The sequence below is a fragment of the Phasianus colchicus genome, chromosome Z (genome assembly GCF_987193195.1).
Source record: "Phasianus colchicus chromosome Z, bPhaCol1.hap1.1, whole genome shotgun sequence".
Classification (NCBI taxonomy): Eukaryota; Metazoa; Chordata; class Aves; order Galliformes; family Phasianidae; genus Phasianus; species Phasianus colchicus.
Window position 1 is genome coordinate 7544438 of NC_143476.1, and position 20112 is coordinate 7564549.

General features: G+C 40.1%; 1 long non-coding RNA gene across 14 annotated transcripts in view; it reads left to right on the forward strand.

The window, feature by feature from the left end:
• LOC149912380 (uncharacterized) overlaps positions 1-20112 on the forward strand; it is a 31750-nt gene that overhangs the window by 9528 nt on the left and 2110 nt on the right. For 8 of the 14 annotated variants that reach the window (XR_016461801.1, XR_016461799.1, XR_016461794.1 and 5 more), the window contains 3 exons: positions 8244-8352; positions 10118-10354; positions 12004-12187. This is a non-coding gene — a long non-coding RNA (uncharacterized LOC149912380). Of the gene's footprint in view, positions 1-4208; positions 4302-8243; positions 8353-8672; positions 10056-10117; positions 10355-12003; positions 12188-20112 lie in introns of all 14 variants that reach the window. The other 6 variants (XR_016461797.1, XR_016461802.1, XR_016461803.1 and 3 more) reach the window with 4 other exon arrangements.

The window sequence follows — 20112 nt, forward strand, 5'->3', positions numbered from 1 at the left end:
ACACAGAGGATCTAAATAACCTTAATTGGTTTCAAATACCTATATGCTGAACTCAATTACGTAAATTTGATTTCTCTTCATTCTTTGGAGATAATTTGATCGGAATATCTTCATCTTAGCTAAAATGATCCCATTTGCTCCTGCTAGTATAGGTATTGCTATCCACATTTCTTAAATAATCACAGATTTCTGTACATTGCATAGTTAGTCAGGATAAGACAGCTGTTACATTCTCCAGACTGGCTCATATTGCATTGTATGCATTACTGTTTTTGAAACATTGCATATGCCTCTGCTGACAGCACTTTCATATCTTCAAGATTAACCTTCTATTGAGTACAGTGATACCATGGTTTTCATATTGCTTTACCCCAGCCTATGCACATCTGATTGCTGTTGTGGTTTCTTCCTTGTATAGGTTTGATTTCACACATCTTGACAGTATTGACCTGTATTAAATTGTAAAAACCTTTTGCTTGGAGAGTAATAAATGACTTTACCCCGGAAAGAACAGAAATATTCCTTCCCTCCTTCCTTCCTCCCTCACTTACTGCTTTGGCTTATTATTGGAAATGCAGAACTCCTAGAGATCTTATTTCAAGTGTTTCAAATATTCTCTACAATACTTGTCATTAATTTATGTTATTGCTTTTTTGCCCACATTCTATGTATTATATGGAGCTGGCCTCAGTATGAACCTTGAGAGGTTACCATCCAGGAGCATTAAAGAGATTTAAATCCCTTAATGTTCAATGCATTAAAAACTATTTTATGATATGGCAATTAAAAATGACATGCTGTGGAGAGTAAGAGGATCCCACAGAGTATGCTACAGGTATGGCTCAGCAGAAAATGAGCAGTATGTCCAACTTCTCCCCTTGGCCTCTTCTTATCTCAGAAAAACTGTAACTTTCAAAACATAAAGGAAGCAATACAGATCTCTACTGGGTTGAAGGATGATGTTTTGTTGCAGGATGGAAAGTTGCAAGTTATTAGAAAGAAATGACCATTGAAAGTGGTCAATTTATGGTGCAGGAAATCTAATTTGTGGAGCTGTGTGTGCATGTATGTTCTCACTTCATCCCTGTTTCCAGATGATGGGGCTACAAACTCAGGCAGTAAGCATCATCAGTCATCATTAGTCTCAAAGTTCAGATCTTCTTTCTGACTTCTTAGAGATCATTTGAGATGTTTGTAGCAATGGTCATGGCATTCTCTGTTTGGCTGCAGCTCTGAGTAAATGGAATAGAATTATGAAGAAGAACATAGAAGCTGATATTCCCTGGGCAAACCTGCATGCCAAATGTACCTTTCGCAGAAAAAGATGTAATGTTTTAGAGCTCAGGAGAGCTGTAGCCGCACGCTGCAGGCATATTTGATGAGCTTGCATTCCCCTTCTGTTGAATCAAAAATCTGGGCTAAGCAGGAACTTTGTAGGGAAAAGAAGATAGAACGTGTTCCTTTCCGGGCTCGCTTGGGAAATGTCAGGTCTTTCTAAAGGCACCATTCAGCCACCAGCCTTCTTTGCCAAAAAGATAACAAGACAGCACTGCAGAACTGAGTATTCTCCATGTATTTACTCATAGCCTGAAATAGACTATGGCAGTTGTCTTTAAGATCATCAATATACAGTTAAGAAGTGAGCAGCTGACAAAGGTAAGGGCATACCAGTGAGTCTTTCCATTTTGAAAGATTTTCATGTAGACCTTAACTCTAAGTATTAAAGATTGATCACAGTCACAAATCCCATCTTTCATCCCAAACCTATTAAGCTATTGCAAGTTGACCTTATCTGAGCCCTCTTCTTTTTTCTTTTTTTAACTTAACTGCTTATTATGTATTCATTTTATGTATCTCTTATTTTTGCCTTGCCTCGAGCTGGAAGTCACTTTAAGAAAGCCATCTAAAAAACTCTCTATATCTCTATTTAGTATGTAAGTAAATCTTGTTGTGAACTGTAGTGTATGCGTATCTTTGGCTCATCTCCTGTACTGCATAATGTGGCAGTATGGCTTTACTCTTTCCAAAACATTATGCCTTCTTAGAAAGCACTTCACTGACAGCTGAAGCTGTTCCTGTGGTTTTGAAATGTCAGGGGGATAAGAAATGCCATGTGGCAGCAGCAGCTGTGCTGGCTGCATCTCCTCTGTTGTCTGGGGGAACATCTGATAAGGTGCCCATCTTGCACCTTATCTGTGGCTGCAGTGGAATGTGTAGCAAGGCAGAAGCAAAAGACTTGAGCTTTGCAGCTGTGAAGAAAACCTACAAAATAAGACAGTTACTCACAGCTTGAGATAAAAGTGACAGATGTGAATAATGAAGAAGTCCATGTGATATCTAACCTTCTTCCTCATCTTCCTCAAAGCAGAGATTCACTGTCAGACAGGCTGCTTCAGACATTGATCTCGTATTATCACACAATTGGAGCAATGACAGCCTTTGCTTACTGCTTACAGGGAGCCCTCTGGGGTAAATGCACACACAAGTGTACAAGGAGAGTTAGCAGTTGTCACTCTTCCCAAATGCACTGTGACATGGGATGTGTTCAAGGTAACAGACTTGCTGGAGGGGCAGATTTCCTTGCAGCTTTATAGGAAACCTGAGAGCTCAGTGCAGAACTCTATGATAAAACACCCTTAGTAAAATCTATTTGAGAGGTGAATCCTCCTGGTTTCCATGAAGTTTGGGACTCCCTAATAATGAAATTATAATTTCCAATCGTGCACATTTTATGTTTGGTTCTTTTGATCCCACTGGACTTTAGTTTTAATATTTACCTTCCTGCCTATTGGGGCACTTGAGTAATTTTAATCTGCCACAATATTATGCAGCTCCTCTCTTTAACAGAGTGGTGTAGGCTGTTACCAACTTGGCTGAGGGAGCTGGCATTGTTCAATCTGCTGGAGAGGAAGCTCAGGAGAGACGTTATAGCTCTCTCTACCTACCTGAAGGGAAGTTGTAGCCAGCTGGTCTCGGCCTCTTCTCCCATGTAACTAGTGACACGACTGGAGGAAATGGCCTCGAGTTGCACCAGGGGAGCTTCAGGTTGGACATTAGGAAATAGTACTTCTCTGAAAGAGTGGGCAGGCACTGGAATGGGCTGCCCGGGGAGGTGGTGGAGTCACCGACCCAGGAGGCATTCAAGGAACGTTCAGATGTTGTGTTGAGGGACGTGGTTTAGTGAGAAATATTGGTGATGATCTTGCAGGTCTTTTCCAACCTCAGTGATTCTATGATAGCAGGAGAAATAGTTATTGCATATCCTTTTTTTTCTATTCTGTGTCACTTTGTATTTGGGCTGCTGCTTGGGATCTGCTCAGGATCACAGATTATCTTAGATACTTTTGATCTATAAAGATGAAATTAAGAATGAAGATGGGGTGGATTTTAATATTAGCTTTTGGGTGAATACCAAGGGTGTAGAAAGGGATTAGAAATATTTTGATGGAGATAGATAAAAAAAGATCGAGTGGAGATTGTAGAGATTGAATTGTCTTTCCTTCTTCATGTATCAAATTTGTTAATAGAGAAAGTGCTCTTTAAGCTCAAGCGAAGGTGACAAATTTTAATTAAATCATGTCTTTATGGATTTTTTTTCTGTTCTTATAAAGTCATCTAAAAATGTTGTAAAGAAGACTGCAACATTTCAGAGGAAGAGTGAGATTCAATTTCCAGTTAATTGCTTTCCTGAACATAGGTGTCCTCATGTCGGTGTCCAGACAGATCCTGCTGATGAACTGCTCAGCATAGAATTGTCTCCTGCTCCCCAGTGAGGAAACATCAACAAGAGCAAAGCTGAAAGCCTCATGATCAGGGACTTTGCCTGAAAGAGAGTTAAATGTGGCTCTAATTCTTAGTCTGAAAACCATATCAACAATTTATTCAATTACTGTTTATAGTAGAAGTAGCTACACAGGCTTACAATCCATACAGGCTCCAAGAATGCCTTCTATTTATGTGCATTTTTTGTTTGTTTGTTTTCCCCTTGATCTCTAGGTGGGTTCTTCATTTGTTCACACGAGGAAAAAAATGAACAGAAGTAGAGAGGTGTGAATTGAGTGTGTGTATATATTTTTACATCTGTTCCTTGTGCTTCGCATGCTCTATAGGAACGTAGGTGACCTGGATGCAAACTCCATAAGGCTGTGGGGGAAACTTAAATATATCCCTACTCCCTGGGTGGCAATTAAGTATTTGTTATCTTACAGAAGGAGGCTGTGTATGAACTGAGATGCCTGTCAATTTCTAATGACGTTTCTGTAAGTCTTGTGGTGAAAGTGGTGAAGACAGATGAAAGGCAAGTAGGTTGATTTATTAAATGATCATTCTTCACACTGAATAGCAATTTCATGCACTTTGAATCCAAGTGTTAGAGCCTCTTGTTGTTTTGTAACTTGATCTCGGCACAGTAACTCCTAAGCTAATTTCTTAAAGGCTCATCTGTAGTCTCAGCTGATTATGCTCCGACAGTGAAATGCTTGGGATGGAAAACAGCAGCAAATGTAGATCACTGATTTATTTTATTGCAGCCATTATGTCTACCCTTGGAGGACTTACAAGCAAATTCTGTTTTCCATGTATTCAAGCTAGAGTAAACCTTTGCTCCAACAGTACTGAATGTAACTATCTGAAATGTTTTGTAGTGTATCAGTAGTTAAGAGTGAGCACCCTATTCAGAGTCACGGAAGTCAAAGACTTGCAGGTAGCTGTCAGAGCTGAAGACAAGTGGCTCTGTGGGCATGTTGCATAGCCACGGTCCCGCATGCATCCCTACTGGTGGACGGGCTGTCAAAGTGCCCTGTGGTTCCCCTTCAGCCTCTGCACTTTCCTTCTCAGGGAATCAGAGTAAGAGATCAAAGGCAGAGAGAAGGTGCACAATGTTTTGCCCACCTGTATTTTCTGGAGAAGTGCCTTCAGATGTCTTGGCACAAGTTTTTCCCTAATGATTTCGTAGGGCTTTGCACATGGCTGCAGACTAGCATTGTCTGAACACACAACATAAAGGTAATGTAGATGCCCTGCTCACAAAGAAGCAAAATTGCTTCTGACAGATTCTTGGAGATACCAGGCAAAGCATTCACAGGTAGACCAGTAATCATAGCAAGAAAAATTGTGCTCCCCCAACTGGTGAAGGGGCTCTATGGCTACACAGCACTCCTTCCCAGGAAGCAGCCTAGCTCCAAGAGATCCTCTCTTGTTGTGGTCTTATGATTTTTGGTCAGTATTCCACATCATAACATCACACTGTACTGGGAGTTAAAGGGTTAGTACTGCAGTTCAGTGGCTTGTCAGCATTTCTGGTTTCCTGGTCTCAGAAGAAAAGAGTGAGCTACAACTCCCAGAAGACTTCATTGTTCCATTTCCATTCGAACAAAAAGATAAAACTGGCGGAGTCTCAAGACTGCCTCTCTTTGCTCTCTGTGCTCCTGGCTGTCTCTCCTCTAGCATTAGAGTAAGGAATGCAGTTTTGTAAACTCTCTCCTGTTTTATTTGAGTTATTAACTCCAAATCCCATCGTATTCTATTATCTCACATTGTGCCACTGTATTTTTTAAATGAAGTTTTTCCCTTAGTTCACTGCTGCTGGTTTTCTTGCCTCTTCCCCCACCCTTTTGTCTTCCCAGTCCATAGATCCCTTAGCTCCCTATCACCAAACCTGGCCAAACTATGACAGCTTCCTTCAGTGACTGGCCCTTACATGAGCCCAGGCTAACAGAAGTGGACTTATTTTCTGGAGAACATTTTTGTCCTTTTGTTTTTCTTCTAAAACTGTGCAGGCTTTGGGTAGCAGTGTCATGGTAGGGAAAGGAGAACGTGTGGACTTAGCAACAGGTAGGACATACTGCCACCTGCAGAGCCTGAGTTGACTTCAGACAGAGCACAGAGGGCACCTGAAGAATGGGGGATAGGGCATAATGGATATACCTCATCTTACTAGAGGATCATTAGATGAGGTAACTGGAGGTAAAAGGTAAAGGAGTTTACACTAGGCAGCAGGGATTTATCTGAGCATCAGCTTCGTAAGGGCTGTGCAGAATATCTCATTGTGCCAACCTACCTTCTCCCCATCTCACTTTTGAGCACTGCACAGACTTTTTGACATGCTGTACTTTCTGACGTGGTGGGACTCAATAGTCAGGAACCAGAGGAGATAGACCATACCCTCTCAGCCCACCTGGAGGGTTTGGTTTGGAAATGTCTTGGGCTGATGCAAGCAAACAAATCAGGAAATAATTTTTGCTGCTGTATCTTCAGTTAGTGAGCAGGTGTAGCTTGTGAGCTCTCAGGGCCAAATCAGAGAGTATTCAGGAAAAGCAGCATTACCTTTAGAGTGAGGAACCACTGATGTGATGAAGTTCTGAAGTGTGGTCTAAACTTCTTAAAGTAAACTCCAGATTGAATGAATATAGCTTCACATGAAAAATGAAGCCGTGTAAATGCTTACAACACGACAGTCTTGAAAAATACAGCTCTCTAGGTGTTAGATTCTTATATCCGATTAGGGAAAGAAGTTGTGTGATTCCCAATGATTTTATCTGGGAGCACCCAAAGGTACAAGAAGAGTAATTTCAGAGAATTTTAATTGGAATCACAGAATCACAGATTCTGGAAGGGCACCTTTGGAGATGTTCTAGTCCACTGCTTGCTCAGGCAGGGTGTTGCTCGCAGACGTGTCCAGTTGGGCTTGAGCATCTCCAGAAATTCCATCACCTCTCTGGGCAATCTGTTCCAGTGTTTGACTTCTCCTGGAGTAAAACTGTTGTTTTTTTGTTTTGTTTTTCCTATTTATACAGACTTTCACAGGTGTTCAGTTTGTGTTCATCACTTGTTATCCTGTCACTGGGCAGAATCTGGCTCCCTCTTCTTCATTCCTTCCTATCAAGAATTTATATCATCAACAAGATCCCCCTAAGCCTCTTCTTTTCCAGGCTGAACAGTCTCAGTTCTTTCAGCTTCTCTTCATGTCACATTATCCTCTTCCTTTGTTATTTTTGTGCCCCTTCACTGCACCTGCTGCAGTAGCTTCCTGTCTCATACCAGTAAGCCCAGAGCTCCAGATGTATCGCACCAGAACTGAGTACAGGAGAGGGAATTCCTCTGCTGACCTGCTGTCAATGCCTTGCCTAACACGACTCTGGAGGTCGTTGACTTCCTCTGCTGTGAAGGCACAGTGTTGGCTTGTGGTCAGCTTTTTGTCCTGCAGAACCCAGATTCCCCTCTGTAGTGCTTCTCCTCATCCTGTCGTTATGTACTGGGGAGTCATTCCTTGACAGACACAGGACTTTGCATTTCTTCTTGTTGAATATCACATGATTCTTTTCAGCCTAATACTGCAGTCAATCCAGCTCCCTTTGAATGGCAGCACATTCAACTAGTGCCTCAGCAGCAATGTTGTACCATCTGCAAACTTGATGAGAGTGCACTTTGTCCAGACGTTCAGGTCATTAATGAAGATAGACAATGTTGGCCCTGATGTTGTCCCCTGGCATACTTGTTGTGGTTTCAAGATTTCTGCTATTGGTATTCCACATCATAGCATCAGGTAATGCACGGGGAGTTAAAGAGTTAAGGCCTCAGTTCCATGGACTGTTGATAGTTCCAGGTACATTTCACAGAAGAGAAAGAATGAACTGTATCTCCCAGAATACTTCACTGTTCCATTTCCATTTTCTGTTAAAAGGGAAAGAGAAAACTGGGAGTCATGAGACTTCTTTTTCTGCTTGGCTCTGCAGTGTATGCTCCGTAGCTGTCTCACCTTCAACATTAGAGTAAGGCCTTTGGTTTTGGACAATTTCTTGTTTAGTTTATCAGCTACAATTCCAATTGTATTGTGTTCTATTGCATTCTCTCACACTGTGCTCTAATACTTAGTGAATTAATTTTCTCCCTTAGCTCGTTGCTGCTGTTTTGTTTTTAGACCCATCACAGGGTCCCCCTGTGCCATTTAGTCAGGGAACCAGGTCAAACCAGGCCAGAACTGCGACAGTGCTGTATCTGAATAACTGGGTAAAAGGCACGAGGTGCACTGAGTAGGACTTCTGCTCCACCATACGTTTTTGTTGAGTTTGTAATATAGAGCTGGTTGTATTGAAGTGGAGCTTAATTGTAACTTTCCTAAAATCAGAATGCTGTAATGTTGTAATTGCAAAGATGTTCACTATATGTTTCCCATTTACAAGTATTTATAGCTGACCTACTGTTACTGAATCCTTGCTAATTTTGTATTTACCTTTATTCTTTAGAAGATATAATTGTAAGGTGAGAAGATGAAAAATTCATTGCACTCTGCGGAGAAGAAAGACAATTTTCTTTGTATGAATGGCAGAACAGCCCCATGGCAAGACTAGTAGGGTGAGTTAATACCTTTTTCTGGAGTAACTGAAAAACCATAGAGAAGACATAAAAGCTGCTTGCAGTTCTGAAATGGGGGATATGGCAGAATAATTAATATTGACCTCCAAAGGTAAATCCAGACTGAGAACAGTTGTAATGACTGCAACTGCACAATGTTGCTCAGTTAAGGAAAAGTTAAATGTAACGCAGTGGAGAACAGGAGAAAGAAATGAAGAGTTTAGTGTTCAGATCACATACACTGAGCCAAAAATTTCCATATATCACGTGTGAGATGCCTCTGCTAAGTGAAAAAGCATCATTGATTTTTACCCCTACAGACTAAAGCACCATGAATTTCTACCAAACGCTGTGAGTATGCTTGCTTCATCACATTTTTTCCACTCTCTGTCAAGACTAGTGGGGTAAGAATCCTCCACAAGGGAAACACTGGGGCAAAAGTACTAAGAGAATCTGCTGGGAAAAGGTGAAAAGGAGTTGAGGGGTGTTGTCTGTAAGAGTGGATGTGATGATGCCCCAAATTGCAGGTGTATTTTGGATGTTGGCAGCAGTATTTTCTTTGCATAACTCTGCTTCATGGTGTGAGTGGTGAGAGGCAGTCAGAAAGCTCACCTGGCTGTCTGCTCAACAGGGATCACACTGAACCTCTATTTCAGTAGCGAAAGAATGGTGAATATATGATGTCTGACTGTCTGCTAGCAGTCAGTTTGGGTATGCAATTTTTGTGGGAAGAATGGTGGAACTGAGCAGACAGCTGGCCTTCTAGTTGTCCCTGAAAAGCAGCTTATGCTACTATGGCTTGGAATCACAGAATCATGGAATCATAGAATGGCCCGGGTTGGAAGGGGCCTCAAGGATCATGAAGCTCCAACCCTCATGGCACGGGCAGGGCCACCATCCTCCAAATTTAGTACTAGACCAGGCTGCCCAGGGCCCCATCCAGCCTGGCCTTGAACACCTCCAGGGATGGGGCATCCACAACCTGGAAGATCTTCCTGGAAGATCTGGGCATTCACTTAGGGACTACCTGAGTTCAGTAACTCCTCTGCTATCCATAGAAGTACATGGAAATTGTGAGTAAATGATACTACAGCACATCAACTAATATTAATACTGCTGCTAATGCTGATGGAGGTAAATGAATAGATGTAAGAAAAACTGGGAAGTTAGAAGAGACAAAGTTCTCCTAAAACATTTGCTGAGAGTTTTACTCACAGAAGTGTTTCCATGTGTTAAAGTGGGACTGTTCATGTACATGAATACATCTTTGAAGGATTCACTCGTTAGCAATGTCATCTTTTTCACTTTAGAAGATTTTAATGTGACTGTTGTACTTTCTTGAAAAGACAAACAGATATTTTACTGTAGTATTCTTTTCTTCTACATCTTTTTAGTTGTTTTACATAAACTGCTTTACATATGTGATTTTTTGAGATCTGTTATGCTTCTCTTACTGTATGATTGTCAATTTCTATATATGATTCAAATGAATGACTTTTTAATTTGTAATACATTCTATTGGTTATATTGCAATGAGTCACAAATATGTCTCACGCTCAGTTTCCTCTCATTCCCTTTGATCACTCTGTGCGACTGATTTCTCAGTACTGGTGTGCTGTCTTTCATGTTTTCTGTCTTTTCCTTTTGCAGAAATTGCTGACCTTCACACAATCACCATTCATCCATACTCTGTTCTCATCGAAGTTAGTATAACCACAAGCTTTAGGCTTCTTTTTTTAGCTTTACTGTTTCTCATTTATCATAGATGAGCTGCATTTAAGCTACAGCCAAGAGTACCTCCTTGCAGGTCCACGCACTGGAGATAACGGAGGTCCTTGCTGTGAAGAAAGGGGAATAGAGATGCAAGGGAATGATGGAGCTGAAAAGAAGTACAATAAGAGACTTTGGCAAACTTTTTTCACAGGACAATGATTAATCAGTTTGCTCTCTTCTATTTATGAATCATCTGGAAGTGGGCTTTGCCACAGCGTATGCTCGATCTGTGAGTTGCTTTTGAGTTAATTACTATGACTATCAGCCTTTCTATTAGTTTGTAATGTGTATTAATCCAAATCACCTGTGTGATGTCTTTTCCTTGGTTCAAAGATTCATTAATCCCACAAATGGCTTTCACTATAAATGTGAGTACGTTGATATAACGTTCTGTTCACAAATCCATGTTCAGAGAATAGAAGTAGTCCTATCTTAATTTTTTTCCGCTTACAAACTGCCATAGAGTGTGCTTTCAAATTTACATGAAAAGAACATGAACAATGTATTGAAGGAGAATTTACAGACATACAGATATCATTGTGCAATATTTGCCCACGTTTAAAGTGTTTGTATAAGTATCAAACATGAGGAAGAATCAGAAACTCATTAACAGAATTTCATGTACATTTAATGTAAACAATATCTACTAAAGTCCCCAATTAGGAAAGCATAACATGGCTTTATCCCAGTGTTAAATGTGCTGTGATTAAGTAATGGATGGCTTTTGGGAAATGAATTGATGGTCTCAGGCTTGTTCCTGCTGGACAGTTGTCACTGTCATACAAATGAAATTGTTATCCTATTGCTTTACGAGCTAAGGAGAAGGATAATGAACAGGATAGATAAAGCAGCAGAACTATTCCTTGTCCTTAAAACATTTAAGTGGCATTTAATCATCTGGATGATATGGTAGTAACTTATATTGCCACTGGCCTCGCTGAAATCTTTGTGGCAGAAAATATAACTTCCAAGGTCTCTAAATCTTTCTTATCAGTGACATCTCAGATGAAAATGTTCACGCAGGTTCCTACATCAGGTTGCTTTTTACTGTCAGAATTTTACACAGAAAGTTTTCTAAAAGCTATACTACCTACTGGGAAATGAGTCCTCACGTGGAAGGAACCCAACCCTTGAAAACCAAAATGTTGGTTAAAATAAAGCAAAATAACAATATGCAGTAATGCAACATTAATTAAATAACTTTTCTCGGGGAAAAAGTTCATAAGGTATTTTTCATCAGCTCACAAGTGTTCAAGAGGAGTCCATTCTGTTAAAAAGAGCTCAGATACTTCCAGTACTTAAAGCTGAAGATACATGTTATGAAGTATGAAATGTCAGGAGATGCCTTAAGGTACCGTCTACTCCATCAGTGCCTAGAAAGACAGGATCAACCACAGATGTATATCATTCTTTACCACTGTCTAACTTGTTATTGAAACTCTCAGATGACGTAGATCCCGTTTGTTGAACCAACAGTACATCTCATTGTTTAATTAGCTCTTTTTATTCTTCCTCATGTCTGCTTGGATTCTTCTGTACTTCAGTTTAAGCCATGTTTTGTCTTACTGTCAATGGATTTATGTAACCCATACGTAATATGTATGTATGATGCCATGGGCTTCTCCTGCCCTATTCCTTACAAGGCTTTATCCTCTCTATCGTGTAAGCCAGTTGTGAAGATTCTCTTTAAATCCTAATGATTAATATTTTTCTTTTTCATCTTTATTATTTTGTCGGTCTTCAAGGAATTGAGAAAATGACAACATGGCATAGAACTGTGGCTTAAACTCTCTTCTAACAGCTGTCACTAAACCAGCCATCTGTACAGTATCTGTAAGAATTCCTGAATATTCATTTTTCTCTGTTTTTTTGTTTTAGAAAAGATGATGGCTGTACCACGAGACACGAAGGACCCGAGAAAAGATGAAACAAAGGTCACTCATCTCTGGGCCCTGCAAACAGTGCAAGGCAAAAAACTCTTACCATCCCGAAGGCCCGTTGTTGTGCACACCACTGATGAATCATCAAATATCCAGTGTGGAACCCTGCAGATACCAGTAAGGTGTGCCAATTAACAGAGTAATGATGTAGATTGCTCTTAATCATAATAGGCCATTAATTTTCAGGTAACTCATAATACAAATAAGACAGTAGCTATCCAAGCATCCCAGTCACCTCAACTTCATATAGTAGTTTCCCTCCAATGATTTTCCTTCCCCCTGGGAAACTGTCCTCATGGATTATTATAAAACCATTTTTCTTGTCTTTCATACCCCCTCTGCTTCCACTCATTTGTACAGTCTTCTTCCCAGATGCTTCTACTGAGAATGTCAGTAGGAAAAATACAGCAACAATAAAGCCAGTGAGAGAAAGGCTGAAGAATAAAACTAGGAGATTTGAAGTTGGACAAAGGGTTGCTTTCTTCAGTTCCTCTTAAAAAAAATATATATACAAAGCATTAGTGATAGGGTACCACTTTGCAACTTAATGCTTTCTCAAAAACATGTTATTGTTGCTAAGAATCGTATCGCCCCTGTGGGTTTTGGATCAGCTGTATCCTTGAGAAGTCTTCTAAAGTCTCTCTGCTCTGAAGCAGACACTCATGCCAAGAATAGGAGTGCTGGAGATGGAATACCACACGTGCTTCAGAGTTTACACACTGCGTGGTGCTACAGGCAAAGAGGCATAAAGGAGGAAATATGCAGAGCAAATGTGGAAGTTTCATGTGAGATTATCTTCTCCTCTTTTACCAGACCACCACTAGATTAATTCTGATGTCTTTTGCTGACAGGTTTACAAATTATCTCATTAGTTCCTGTGAGTGTACATTCTTCCACTCAGCGAACAGATAAGCAAAGACAAAAGCAAAACCAAAAATCACAGCAGGCTGGAATTCCTACACTAAGTACAGGTCAGGCAACACAGCTATATGATAAAAGGAATTCACACAACAGAACTGATCCAAACCAAAACAAAAACACCTTGGTGAAGGCTTTTAGTTAGAGGTATCTGGTTCAGCTTGTTATTGGAGTAATATATTGATCAGCATTATTGTCACATTTTCCTGGACCCCATAGGCATTCTGCATTGCCACTAATTGCTACTGAAATATTTCCTATTTTTCTGTAATTTTCTATGTTTCTCTAATTTTCTTTCAGAATTGTGTTCCTTCTAAAAAATCCAGCTTTATACAAGCCCTGTTGTTAAGTACTATATGTTAAAAATATAGGTACATAATATATTTAAAATTTAAAACCAAGGGTATAATTATACCCTTTTTCAAAGTGATAAAATTAACCCTTTTCATTTATAGGACTATTTGAATACTTTCTATTTATTGACTACTTACAAATCATCTTATTTCTAGATGAGCAAAACTATTTTTGGAACGTGATGTTGCATGTGTCCTTTTTAAAAGCTAGAAACTATACAATGCTTCGTAAAGTCTTACAGGTCTTACAATCCATGCTTGCAGTATTTAGTTTTGAGGCATATGGCTTCTAAAGCTCATCTCCTTAATGCCATTTGTGTGCCAAGTTTACAGCTTGGCTTCCAGACTGGGATTCTCTTCTTTGTTCTAACAACTGTGAATGCCTAAAGCCCTAGCAAAGTGTCTGAAGAATTTGTTTCCAACAGCTGCTCATATGGAAATAACAGTCAGCTGCTCATATGGAAATTAGTGAGCTACTTTGACACTTGTGAAATACACGGATCACTTCTTAGAGCTTAAACATGGATTTTTTTTTTTTTTTTTTGAGGAATTGAAGTTGAATAAGATAAAGTGGGATAAAGATTAAAAAAGACTGTGGACAGCTTAGAAAGTAGGTGGAAGGGAAATTTTCAGGACTCTACTAACAGTGCACAAATCACATAGGAATGACAGAGAACAGAGGCTCATGGAACAGAGGCTGAATAAATTACAGAAAATATCAGATATTGTATGATATCTGATTATTGTAAGATAAGATGCCTGTAGGTGGAAATTCCACACCTAAGTAGGTAAGCAGAGCATGAAAGCCATGCAACTGCCTGCCTCTCTTTTTCCAGGTGATGCCAGTGACTATGGAGAGCAAGTGACCGTGAGATGCTACTACCTCACAGTAATCTGATTGGAAAGGGGCTTCAGGAAGTCTCTGTCCCACCGTAGGACAAGCTTTGGGGTCAGACCAAGTTGCTCAGGGCTTTGTTCATTTGAGTATCTAAAGCCATCATAGCCATATCATTTGCATAGTGATGCCAACACATGTCAGGGCAACCTGCTCCACTTTTCCAGGATAATTAAGAGGCCTTACCATGAGCAGCTCCCTTCACTAGGTGCATTCCATCAAGTTCCTTGAGCTCACGTCCTATTCAAATGCATGCTTAACCTGATTGTCCTCTGCTCAGGATAGGTCTTTATTTGGCTTCTGACCTTCCCTCTTTTCTCAAGGGTCAGGAATTCCTAAAGACCAGTCTTACCAGGAAAGACTGAGGTAAGAAAGGCACTGAATACCTCATTCTTTTCAGTGTTCTGCAAAGGGTTCCTTCTTCATTCAGCGTTGAGCCCTTATTTTCCCTAGTTTTCATATTCCTGCCTGAGTACCTGTAGAAGTCTTTCCTGTTGCCTTTTATGTCCCTCACCAGATTCACCTCCAGATGGACTTTGGTTGGAATAATGACTGTGTGTTTGTCCTGGGTCATCTGTTGCTGCTTATATTTGAGTTTAGTCAGGATATCTACACTTGATCTTTTGATCACCTGTGTCAGGATCATCAGTGCACTCCAGAAATCTGGATTGTTTCTGATTGTGCTGGACTGCGTTGTCTCTCTTGCATTTATTAGGCTGTGCAAACAAGAGGTTTCTTCCAGTTATCTAATAGGCTCTAATTATGTGAGCTATCCCACTGCATTCTGATGAAGTCATAGCCCTTTCACTGCATACAGGCCTCCATTTCATGCTTTTGTTCCCATGACGTGGGCATTAGTGTAGAGCACTTCAGCGAGTCACAGAGATGTGCTGGTTTTCCAGAAAGAGTGTGAAAGCCTTCCCCACGTGCTGAGAAGACCTTTTCAGTAGACTGAGGCAAAAAAGAAAACAGATGAATAATGTCAGATATTTGTACCTTCACTAGACCACTTTTGATTCAGAAAAGTTATATTACTAGGATGTACTTGTTATGTATTCAAATAACATTACCTCTGCTCCTTAGAGCACGTTGTCCTGCAGGCAAAAAACAGCTCATGATTTAATTATAGAATCAGAGAATTGTTTGAGTTGGAAGAAACCTGCAGAGGTCATCTTGTCCAACACCTCTGCAATGATCTGGTGCTCAGTGCCCCATCCAGCCTGACTTTGAGTGTCTGCAGGGATGGGGCAGCCACCTCCTCTCTGGACAACATGTTCCAGTGACTCACTACTATTACTGTAAAAATCTTTTTCCTTATGTGCAATCTAAATCTCTCCTTTTAGTTTAAAACTCCCCATGTCCTATCACAGCAGGTACTGCTAAGGAGTCTGTCTTCTTTCTTATAGTCCTCGTTTAGATATTGAAAAGAATGAAAGTAAGTCCCATTATCAGTTTTGTCACGCTAATTATTCACCTAGATAATTTATTTTGATGTAAAATGAAAGATGAGTCAGACTGAGCATTACAAATCTTTCTGTGTTCCCTACCTATCTCGTGTTAGCACTTTTACTCAGTGGAGCAGTGTGGGAATCAACCAAGAGAAGAATATTTTCTTTCGTTCCAGTATCTCCAACTCAAAGATCAATCAATTTGTTTTGCGTATGTATATATGGACATATATACATATTCTTGGGTTATCTGTTCCCAAATTAGATGATAGTTATTTGATGGATATGTTTGATTTTTATTTGGATTGTTTCTTTTTTTCCCCCCTGAAAGCATCAGTTGGTGAGCTCTTCTCTGTGAATTTTCCCTTCTTGTAGCAAGCTGGGGAGAATTTTCTTGCCCTTCTCAAAACTCACTGGCCCTCAACCTGTGGGCTGGAGTATCATCTGGTCTGCTTGGGATAGTATGCATTCTACTTTGCTGAGCATAAATGTTAGCATCTTTGATAAAGCAAGAAGGCGCCTGCCTGGAGGCAAGTACTGATACAAATAGGGAAAAACCTCACTCTTAGAAAACCTTTGACATCACTGATAACCTGAAAATGGCTTTCATTGATGTTCATGGAGAATGAGAAAATCAGGTACAGTTCTTTTTCATAACGCCCAAACATTCCTGAGTCTTTTCCTCTAGGAGCAACAAAATTGGTTTAGCTTATTCACATCAGCAGAAAGCTTCATTAGGTAAGTTTAATAATTGTTAATAATGTCATGGCATAATATTATTAAACTGTATCTCACGTATTAGAGTCTTTCAGTCAAAATAAAATACAATAAACTATTTCTTTTGTAAGTCTAATGACTAGTAACAAGGTTACTGATTACCTTTCCTACACAAAGGGAGACTTGTCTCTGTGAAGAACTGATTGTCTTCAGATGCTTGTTGGCAGCAGGCAACGTTGGGTGTTCAGGTATTCAGCAAGTATTCTTGTCCAAAAAAACCTCATGGCCTTGCTATGTTCTGCCCTCAGAATGAATCTGTACCTGTTCTGCAAAGTGGAAGGCTGCACTGGAGTTCTCAAACAACTTTACACGTGCAATTTGTCAAGGGCAAAAGCCACCAATCCCCAAGAAGCTGATAAAGGAGTGGGAAGTTCATTCTATGGCTTTGTCTCTGTCTGAATTGCACCTGTTCTGTTTATATCCAAAACTGTGCTGAGTCTTACAGATATTGCTGTCTTATACAGGTTATGAGGACTCTGGGGAGCCAGATTTGCTATGTTATGATCCCACAGATGGAAAAAATTCTGCCAATTTATTTAAATAAGAGGCATAATTCATTACATCTTTATTCTAGGAAACCAAACTTTGTGTGATAGTAAGTTTTTAAAAGCACTAAAAATATATTTCAGCTATTTTTTTATGTCACCAGTTGTGTAGACTTCCTATTTATTGTTTCTTTTGATACTATTGGGAAGGAACCAGTCTTTATCTCTTGGTTGTCCTGAACTTTGAGCTGCAGGGAGCTGGGGCAGTACCTTCTTAATTTGTATATACACATTCCAGTCCATGGGTGAATGCTCTGTAACAGAACAATTACTAAAGGGAACAGAAGTGATTTCTGTCACACAGAATACAGTCTGACATTGCTGACTTAGTGTCTTTCAGAAGTGTTGTCTACAGAGTCTTTCCTGACCAGTGACTAGGATCCCTGCCTCATTTGTAATGTTATCCTTGCTTCTTATATGCCAATACTGTGGGGATTTGGAGATGCAGAAATGTTCTTTAGTCATGCACCACCAGACTAAACTCAGTCACCATAAAGTGACCCAGCCCAGATCCATAGAGTGGTATCTAAATTTGTCATTTAACAGCAGGTGTTTGGACGTGGTAGGAGTAATAAGGGTATCTGACAATCTGTGCAGTTTTGGTAGGGTTTCCTTCTCCAGAGAGACTTCTCCTATCTTTTTGTATCTTCTCTGGGAATGAGCTCTGCATAAGCCTCAATGGAGTTAGTCTGGTTCCAAAGGGGAAATAGAAAAATGTTGCCTTTTATACATAGTCTAGCTCTTAATACATGTAAGAGTATAGGAAGAACTTCTAAGTATTTCAAGAATCCATGAAGGAAAAGGACAAGATTGGATGGGGCCCTGGGCAGCCTGGTCTAGCATTAGGTGGGATGGTTGGTGGCCCTGCATGTGGCAGGGGGGTTGGAGATTAATGATCCTTGAGGTCCCTTCCAACCCTGGCAATTCTGTGATTCTGTGAAAAGGAAGCAATCCAAATTTATCTGCTGTCAGAATATCAGCAAATAACAGAAAGTCTCTATGCCTACATTTTACTACCTCTGAGTCTCTAACCTATAGAGAAGAGTAGTGATACAGCTTGAAACATCCCCTTAGGAACAAGGTCTAACTGGAGATTAAACTGAGGATGTTATCAAGATGAAACTGAGCAATAGATGGGGCCCTGCACAGCCTGAGCTGGTGGAGGGGCAGCCCTGCCCACGGCAGGGGTTGGGGCTGGGTGGGCTTTGAGATCTCTTCCAGTCCAAACCATTCAGTGATTCTATGATTCCAACATCTCTACTAATCTCTACTCTAATTCAGGGATTTCCAGTAGTGGAAGTGTAACAGCAGAACTTCCTCTGTCTATTCTGTGATTATAAGCTGTTGTCACATGTGCCCAGGGTTTCCAGGCTCCTTCTCCTGCAACTGTGGGACTGGGAGACTGGATTTGGCAGGGCACGCAGCAAAATTCCTGTCTGTATGCCAGCATCGATGGGAACAAGGGATGTAGCTGTTATAGCTGCATAAGGAAAACCAAGAAAAAAACAACAACAAAGCTATTTCTGTGCCAGATGAATGTCACGTTTATTTTTTACTGCTTTGTGACTTACTATCCCACTACAGTATAAAATAAATATCCCTGTGGACCTGTGAATCAGCCTTGCCCTTGTTTTAATATAGGGGTTTGTATTTATGTTTGTGAGTATAATAACTTGTCCTCGACTGAAGGAGCTCTGTGATTTTTCTTGCTCTTTGTTAAATTTATTTTTGAGAGGTACACTTGCTGCTAGTTTGATACTTACATTTTCTTTTAGCATTGTGCTGAATTCAACCTGATAGCAGTGAGAGCCCTAGGCAGAAAATACCAATTTTATGATTGTATGGTAGGTTTATGACACCTGAGTAAAATTTCTTAATTTGCTATTGCTAGTGTCATACACTGCTGCAACTGAGCAAAAGTACTTTAGATGTTCATTGTGCATTCTTATTAATAAGACTTTCTTGCCTCTGAGCTCTTGCAAATCCAAAGTTGATCAGTAGGAGATAAAAGGAAATATCAGAAAGGGATATTCTTAAGCAAGTTCTACGAGATTATAGGAATTTTTCTCACTAGGAAAACAGACCATACATTTGGCATATTACTAGGTTTTTTTCCCTATGTTCAAAAGTTTTTATGAAAAATAATCAAAATAAGCCTGAAGACAAACAGCAAGAAGAGTACTCTTCTTTTCCAGTGGAGACAGTTCAGCTTTTGATTTTCACTTTTCAAATACTGTTAGCCATGAGAAAGCTATGGAAAAAACAGAGTCTGATGACTACGTGCAGTGATTAATGTAATTGCCTGCAGAACTAGGCCCCAGATATGTCTCCTATTTTCATCTCGTGGGCACTGTTGGTTTAGGAAAGCTATCAGATGTGTGGGTTTCTCCTCCAGGTGTCTATTAGAACCACAAAATTATATAGGATGTAAAGGACCTCTGGAGGTCATTTAATCTAATGTCCTGTTCAAAATCAGGTACAGGCTAGATCTGGGTGCTGAAGGCTTAACCAGTCAAGCTCTGAGTATCTTCAAGGATGGAGGTCTCACAACCTTTATGAAAGAACCTGTTCTAGATTTTGACTACAATTTTTGTTACAAGATTTTTTTTCTAACATCCAATCATAATTCCTCTTCTTGCAAGCAGTGTCTCTTGTCCTTTGTCTTTTTCTCTATGAATCTTCAAGAAGTGCTGAGTCTTGTTCTGCTAGCCTCCCACTAGCCAGTTGAAGATATGGTCTGGCCCCCTTCCACATCCCAACACTGAACAAACACAGTTCTGTCAACCTTTCCCACATGTTTCTGTAGACAATGGCATAAAAAATAAAAGAAAGGGATTTGGGAAATATGTGGTAGAAGGGAGAAAGGTCATTGATGGGCTGCCCAATATTAGATCAGAAATATCCTTAACATATATTATCTTGTATCCTTGACACTAAAAATGTCAATATGTGTTGAGTGCAGGTTTAATTTTTCATTTGTTAAAAGTCTGTAGGAAAGAGAAGGGCTCTTCAGCAACAGTGCAGCCCAATGGAATACAGATTTTCATGTCTCCTGGTATGTGTTCATATCTCCCAGGTTCCCACAGTCACAGTGCTTTATGTATCAATGTT